The sequence below is a fragment of the Pinus tabuliformis genome, chromosome 5_2, assembly GCF_031772625.1.
Source record: "Pinus tabuliformis cultivar Carrire ecotype Pingquan chromosome 5_2, CPIR1, whole genome shotgun sequence".
Classification (NCBI taxonomy): Eukaryota; Viridiplantae; Streptophyta; class Pinopsida; order Pinales; family Pinaceae; genus Pinus; species Pinus tabuliformis.
This window is the reverse complement of record NC_142306.1, coordinates 183,975,500-183,983,989: the sequence shown is the minus strand read 5'-3', so window position 1 is coordinate 183,983,989 and position 8,490 is coordinate 183,975,500. Positions and strand designations below refer to the sequence as shown.

At 35.4% G+C, this 8,490-nt stretch overlaps 1 pseudogene; it reads left to right on the top strand.

The window, feature by feature from the left end:
• The first annotated feature begins 4,970 nt into the window (after positions 1–4,970).
• On the top strand, positions 4,971–6,950 carry LOC149158154 (UDP-glycosyltransferase 72B1 pseudogene; annotated as a pseudogene).
• Positions 6,951–8,490: the final 1,540 nt, after the last annotated feature.

The window sequence follows — 8,490 nt, the reverse complement described above, 5'->3', positions numbered from 1 at the left end:
GAATGTTGGTATAAGGAACACGCTGAGAGCTTTTTCTTCTACCAAAAACAAGATCTTGCTGAAAACATCCCTTTTATCATAGGCATACAGACAAAGTGGATGCGTTCAATGATGCTAAAATATTCTCACAACAATATAATCTCAATGGATTCAACATTTGGTACAAATAAGTACGGGGTGAGTACAAAATTACCCTAAATCTAATTCATTTATTCAACACCATTTTAATGCTTGTATCTTATATAAATATAATTATGTACTTTGTTTGTAATGTAGTATCAACTTTACACTTTAATGGTCTTCGACAAACATCACAATGGGGTTCCAGTAGCTTGGGTGATATCATCACGCAATACTATAGTTGATATTTGTAAATGGATGTCAACTCTCTTTGCCATTGGGAAGAAAGAGCAACCAGATTGGCATGTTAAAGCCTTCATTACAGATGATGCTACTGCTGAAATTGAAGCATTAAGGTGATGTGTTTATTCTTTTTATAAGAGACATAAAAATATTCTTAATGTATATTCTCTCTAAAAATTATGTTATTCCAGGTCTTCAATCAACTGTACAATATTATTATGTGTGTGGCATGTTCGTCGTGCATGGTTGAAGAATGTTGGAAACAAAGTCCAAGGAATGGAAAACCAAATCCGAATTTTCCATGCTTTAGGAGAAATCATGCACACATGTGCAGATGATGAATCTGTAAAAAAGGCAGTTGAAAATTTATTTGAAGGATTCAGTGACCATACAAAGTTTTTGGAATATTTTAAAACAACTTGGTTAGCCAACAACAAAATATGTAAGTTTCTTATAAGTGGCTTTAATGACTCTTTTTTGCATGTCATATGTATAGTTATTAATTCATAACCAATAAATTTCTTTCTACAGATATGTGGGCAAAAGCGTACAGAAATTTTCCACATTCCAATCAAAATACAAATAATGCAATTGAGTCTTACCATCGGTATATCAAGCAGAGGTACCTAAGTGAGAAAAACAATGCATGCCATAGGCGGGTTGATTGGTTGATTTATGTGTTGTTGACAAAGGTTGTATTATATTACAATCATATGCAACGTTTAAAAGAAGCTGGTTTTGTACGACCCAGAAAAATTGAGGAACAATTGAATTCATCCAGGTGTAGAGCTAACCAAATCCCAAATGAAGATTGTGTGCCTGATGAAAAGAGTAACAACGATTATTGGGTTCGTAGCCAAAATAACAATACTCGTGATATTTGGTACAATGTCATATATAAAGATTCCACTCTACACTTTTGTAATTGCAAGTGGGCCTTAAATGGAAACATCTGTAAACATGTATTGAAAGTTGAGATGTTGGCAAGTAACATTAGCTTGGGTGAAAATGTATTCCCTAATGTCACTAATCCTACTACAGAAATTCCTAGAATTTTATTTGATTTGAATGAGTCACCTATATTGGGCCCAGAAATCCAAACAGAGCTTCTACCATGCTTTGATTCTCCTCCCATTCTAAATTATTATAATGAAACAAACAATGATAATTTAGATAATTTCTCATATAATGTTGAAACGACCAATGTACGACCAGATAGTGCATTATTTGAAGATGATGAGATGAAACATGTTAACTCATCAACTCATGAGAAATTGAGATCCATAATACCTACAAATTTGGAACAGGCATATGCATTAAACAACTTGGTAGACAAAGTATGTCAAGAATACAACAAAATGTTTTTCAATACTATAACTCCATCCAAGATCACTACCAAGAGAAAACATAGTTTCTTGAGCCCAGTCAATAAGAAAAGGTGTTGTGGTCACAAGTCAAATGCAGGGAAAGATAAACTACAATTTGAAAGGGTTGGACGAGTTCGTGCAAAAAAAAAGAGCATGAATGAACAACTGGAGTTGTCTTCTCAACGACAAAGAACTGTGGACCACATGCCTGAGTTAGTGCAACATTATATTATACACAAAAATGGTAAATCTGATGTTATGCATTTTTTCATGTGAAATATGATATACTATCATTTGCAATGTATAGGCATAACTATATGAACTTTTTTTGTTGTTACAGTTGACAGGCCAACTTGTCGACTCCAATTATTTGATGAGCATGTCGATGAAAGAAACTATAGCATTGGGAGCACTTCTCCAATCAGTACTTCTCCCATGCCTATAACCGACTCCCCAAACCCTTCCCAATTCCCACCCCTCCCCTTTAACCATCCGCCCTTCTCATTGTTCCAATCATCCACCCTCAACATTCCAATTTCCCCCCTAGGGTGATCGCTCGCCCTAGGGTTATTCCCACTATCGTACAACCAATAGGGATGTATCATCGCCCCAACCCACTACATTTTTCCAATTTTTCTCCCACCATGCCTTTATCTATCACCCCTGAACCATGCCTATATCCATCACCAAGTGCTCCACCATCTACCCAGGAAGGGCAGTCTTCTCCATTGCCTTAGATCTTCATGGTGAGAATGAGTAGTTGACCAAAAACTTATCATTAATTAACGAAATTGATTATATGCATTTTGGATTTTACAACTAATTGGTTATTGAATTTTTGCAGCAATATCACTTTGGAAATGCACTTGGGAGTGCCAAGAGTGGCGATGGTGACTTATACACCCAATTTCTAGATCAGTCATGAGGCGGCATTTCCATAATGTCATTCATGGGCATGAACTTCCATTATCTATGTTGGGAATGAAGTTCCATTTTGTAGAAAAGAAAAATGTATAACTAGACAAATTTGGAATACAAATACATGAATTTGAACTTGTGTGTATGACAATGTCTTCATTGACTTTTAAATTCATGATGTGGATTTGATGTTATATTCTATCAATGTTACATCAGGTTTGAGGAATGTAGTTAGAATGGATTTATTTGTTTCATGTACAAGTTATCAAGTTTGCAAGTTAAGTTACTTTTATATTTATATCTTACTCAATGTTGCACGGATGAAAAAACATATCATTACCAAGGAACTTTGCTTAGTTATAATAATAGATGTATCATGTACATGAAGAGAGCATATATATGGATTTAGATTTATTTTAATTTTTTATTTATGAAAAAGAAAACTAAAGTTGAATTTATGAAAAAGAAAAGTACACTATACATGCCATATAAGAAAATCTGCAAAAATAGATAATGATTTGAGCCTTTACCACTTAACTACTAACATTTAGAGATGAAAAATTTATTGATAAGTGGTGTAGTATTATTTAAGTTTTATTATATATATATATATATATTAACAATTCCTTTATTTATCTTTGGAGCCCTGTAACATAATGTACACAACTCAATGCAACATAATGTCTTACCTAAATTCCATTAGGTAGAACAAATTAAGTATCCTATTGAACTTTACAATACCTTATAGAATATGTGCCACATGTCAAGTTTAGGTAGCTCAGAGTGGATTTAATATTATTTCATTGGGTTTCTAATCCCTTGGCTTTTTAGTATAAATCCCTTGGGTTTATTATCTCCTTGAGTCTTGAGTTTATTATATCAATCTCTTAAATTTATTAATGTGAGTGTTCATATTTGTAAAGTATAATGTTATTTACAGGCTTTTTAATATTAGTCCTTGGATTAAACATAAATCTTGATGTTTAATTAATTAATAATAATTACTATAAATTATTTAGAAACAATATTTATATTAATTATTTTTAATATAAAACATTAATATAGTTAATATAAAATAATAATATTAATTAATTATATTTATTTTTATATTAAAAAAATTATTTAATAAAAATAATATTTAAATATTCTTGATATAAATATAAATATAATTAACTATATAAATATAGTTAAGTAAATAATAGTATTAATATTTTTATAATACTTTTTATGAGCTTCCGCGTATATCATCCGAATAAATGTAGTTATAATAGTTCCAAACCGAATAAGATATTAATCCAAAGCTAAATGCGTTCTTAAACGAAAGTGGCACTGAAAATTATTAAAGTATCTAGAAATTGGATGCAAAGTTTAAATTGAATATTGAAACTCTCTTATCATGCATTACACGTGTAACGTTAAGCTTGATAAGCGTACATTCCACAGCGAAAAGGGAATCATGCAGGGGTGTACCACGTACTTGCGATTGGCCAACTCACCTATGCCTCCGAGATTCAATCTATGTAACAGGGTCCCACTGTACACGTGAAATCAGTGATGTGTAGATGCCTTAATCATGGCATGAAATGGTATGGTCATACATAAGAGGGGTACTATAAGGCATTATATGGTATGGTTATACATAAGAGGGGTACTATAAGGCATTAAAATCCCTATAGCATGGGATTTATGGTTTGTCGAATGCCTCTAACCCACGTTTGTCGTAGCCACTGGTTTACGAGTTCAAATTTCGAATTTGGGCGGGGCGGATTTACAAATTTGAATATAAATAAATGATATTAATGCGTACAATACTGATTCCACCTGATACATCATTTCGTATACAGTATTTATCTTCCATCGAGCTCGTGTCGCGTCTTGTGTTTCGTAGGAAAACATTTCATGGCCATCAATATCAGAAGAATAGATGTGCCTATGTTACGCATGCCTCCGCGTTTCAATGACCATCAATACAAACAGCGAGATGGATGATCATATCATGAACAGCTCCATAACTATTAACCAGAAAGTGTTCGCCTGAAAATTACGTACACGGATTGACTGGTAGATAGATGTCAGAGTACCGATGTGCTTAGAGAGTGTACGTACACGGATTGACTGGTAGATAGATGTCAGAGTACCGATGTGCTTAGAGAGTGTACGTACACGGATTGACTGGTAGATAGATGTCAGAGTCTTCCCATGTACCGGTGTGCTTAGAGACTGTACGTACACGGATTGACTGGTAGATAGATGTCAGAGTCTTCCCATGTACCGATGTCCTTAGAGAGTGTATTAATGGGTGGAAATAGGGCTTGCCATGTCGGTGGTGTCGACAAATGCACCTCTCTATCTATCTATTATTAAGGGAATGTCGTGGTGTCCACAACTTCTCAGTGGTCTAGCCTTCATGCTCACTGCTGTGTCCGATCTACACTGAATTGCCATGGGAAGCCGAAAGCCTCGCGTCGCGATCTTTCCCAGCGGGGGATTAGGCCATCTCATCCCCTTCGCTGAGCTCGCCATGCGCCTTGCGGAGCACCATGGCCTCTGCATCACCTTCATTTCCTGCAAATGGATGTTCTCCGCCCGTCTCATGGCACTTTACTCGGACCGCATCGCATCCTCGGGTCTTGACATCACCTTCGTCCAGTTGCCAGAAGTGGAGATCGAAGGCGCACAACACACGCAGCTAGAAACTCACATTTCTAAGCTTCTGGAAAAATCGAAAGAATCAGTTGTAAGTGCTCTCAGATTCCTTGTTGACTCTGGCCCGCCCTTCTCTGCTTTTATCACTGATTTTTTCTGCTCCACTATGTACGATGTGGCCGCCGAGTTGGGCATACCCACATACGTATTCTTCACTTCCAATGCTTCTCTTCTCTCTTTCATGTTATCTATCCCCAAGCTCGTCTCAGAGATTCCAATTTCGTTCAAGGACGCCGAGTTCCCAATAGAGGTTCCGGGAATTCCACCGATTGCTGGCACGGATCTTCCGCCTCCGTATCGGGACAGATCCGATGAAGCCTTTTACTGGGTCGTGCTCCACTCCTCGTGCCTGTGGAAAGTGACGGGAATTTTGATAAACACTTTCGAGGAGGTGGAGCCTGAAACGATCAAAGTTATTGCTGAAGGAAAGATATGTAATCCGACTGGGGCTTATCGAGTTCCCCGCGTCTATCCGGTTGGGCCGCTCTTATCCTCGTCACCTCTTGAATACAATGACAAACATGTCGAAGACGAACGGGTGGATTGCCTCAAGTGGTTAGACAAGCAACCGCCTTCGTCAGTTCTGTTCATTTCCTTCGGAAGCGGAACTGCGCTGCCGAGGGCGCAGGTGACCGAACTCGCGGTGGGACTGGAAGCAAGCGGACATCGCTTCCTGTGGGTGTTGCGTAGTCCGTCAAGCAGCTTTCTCTCCATCGAGGAGACCAACGTTTCCCGACTCTTACCCGAGGGATTTGAGAATCGAACAAGGGACCGAGGACTTGTTGTTGCTTCCTGGGCGCCTCAGATTCCTGTTCTCGCTCACCCATCCACCGGCGGTTTCCTTTCTCACTGCGGTTGGAATTCTACGCTAGAGAGCATCTCACATGGAGTTCCCATGATCTGTTGGCCTCTTTTTGCGGAGCAAAGGATGAACATGCTTTTGCTGGTTAACAGGTTGAAGGTGGGGATAGCACCGAAGATGGAAAACGATGAATTTGTGAGGCGAGATGAAGTGGAGAGAGCAGTTCGGGAGTTGATGGAAGGAGGAGAGGGCAGGATGGTTAGGGCGAGAATGAGAGAATTGAAGGTGAAGGCCGTGAGTACGTTGGAAAAAGGGGGCAGTTCATACAAAGCCATGTCCGCTGCAGTCTCTGAGTGGACAACAAATGCAAACGCAAACGCAAAACCCTCGGTCGCTATGATGCCCGATATGTCCAATCTGCAAGAAAAAAATGGAATTATGGAATCTGTACTGATGTAATTGTATGCTTTTTCCTTGTACTTATCAAATTGTTTCCGTAGGAAAGTTGAAAAGACAAAAAGTAGAAATAGAAAGCCAGATAGATATAAAGACAGATCGGTTACCGGAACCATAGAAATAGTTCGATTGTCTTGGGATGTTGTTTCATGCCCTTTTATGTCGAGTATCCAGTTTGTAAGATTGGGACATGGTTGAACTTATATGGGTAAGAAAGGTTGAGATGTGGTTGATTGAAAGATTGAGATATGGTTGCTTGAAAGATCGAATATGTAAGAATCGTTGAGATATGGTTTATTTTAATTATGAGATATATTTGGAGTGGTTATAATGATGAAGATTATGCGTGTTTTTTTACCTTATAAAAATGATGAAGATTATGCGTGTTTTTTTACCGTATAAATTCAAATTTAAAAGGTATTGTATAATGTATTTTATGTACATTTTAAAGGGTATATTTTCATAAAATGTTTTATACACCCATTAAATGGTTAATTTAGCCATGATTTTTAAAATAGATTAGTATTTATTATTATTAATATCACTATCTATTAATGGCTTAATTTTTGAAATAAATTAGTAGTTTTATATATATATATATATATATATATATAGATATATTATTAATCAATAATGAGTTAGTTCAGGAAAAATAAATCTGAATTAATTAGTTTACAAATAAAATTGAATTTGAATTCAAATGGAAGTAATATATAATTAATCAATAATGAATTAGTTTAGTAAAAATAAAAATAAATATATATTAATTAATAATGAATTAGTTTTTTTTAAATAAAAATAAATCCGAAATAAATATGTTACAAATAAAATGATTTCTACAACTAAAATGAATTTGAATTCGAATGAAACTAATATATAATTAATCAATAATATATAATTAATAATTTCTAATGTCCACAATTAACCAAAAAAATATATTTCCTTTTCCAATGTAATCAAGATCTCCTAGTTTGTTCTCTTCCCAATTGCTTATTGCATTATATTTATATGGATACTCGAGTTTTCTTTCACATCTAGGTAGTGTAATTATTTCCTTGGATTGGGATAAATGGGTTCCTTGAACTAAAGTTACAATAGAGCCTACTATAAATTCTAGAATATTCTAGGAGATACTCACCTTTTTTGTTCTTGTTGATCCTTAGATGGTCAACTAAACCTAAGTTGCATCATCATTCCTTGATAAAAATGAGTTTGAAACTATTTAACCCTAGTCAACTCTAGTCTTTTGTTATCTAGTTATAGATTCATTAGCCTCACCATTAACTGCACTATGAGTGAAAATGCAATACCCTTATACTATGATGTCAGGAGACACATGGATGTTTCCTTTAAAAAGTGCGCCAATGTGCTAGAATAGTACATATATAATATCTTAGTTACGCACACATGGGTTGAATTAGATTAAAAAAAATGGAGAATTCCCAAATGAACATTGACACAAAACAATAAAGGTAATATCAATAACATAATTTGTACTTGTGATAGGAATATGACCATGACATTTCATGGTGATGAATTGGAGGTAATTTATTCTTATAAATATATTTTCTTTGAATTTTATTGTAGTTGTAATTAGATTTCTTGTCTTTAAGAACTAGGGGGCATGAAGACCCTTTACTCTATGGAAAATAAATTCAAAGCAAAAAATTAAGCTAGCATCAAGTCATGGATACAAATATATACTTTGGATGGATATCTCATTTAGGATCTTAGCCTCTTCAAATAATCATAGAAGAATGTCTAATGATTTCTAATGTCCACAATTAACCAAAAAAAGTATATTTCCTTTTCCTAATGTAATCAAAATCTTCTAGTTGTTCTCTTCCCAGTTGCTTATTGCATAATATTTATATGGAT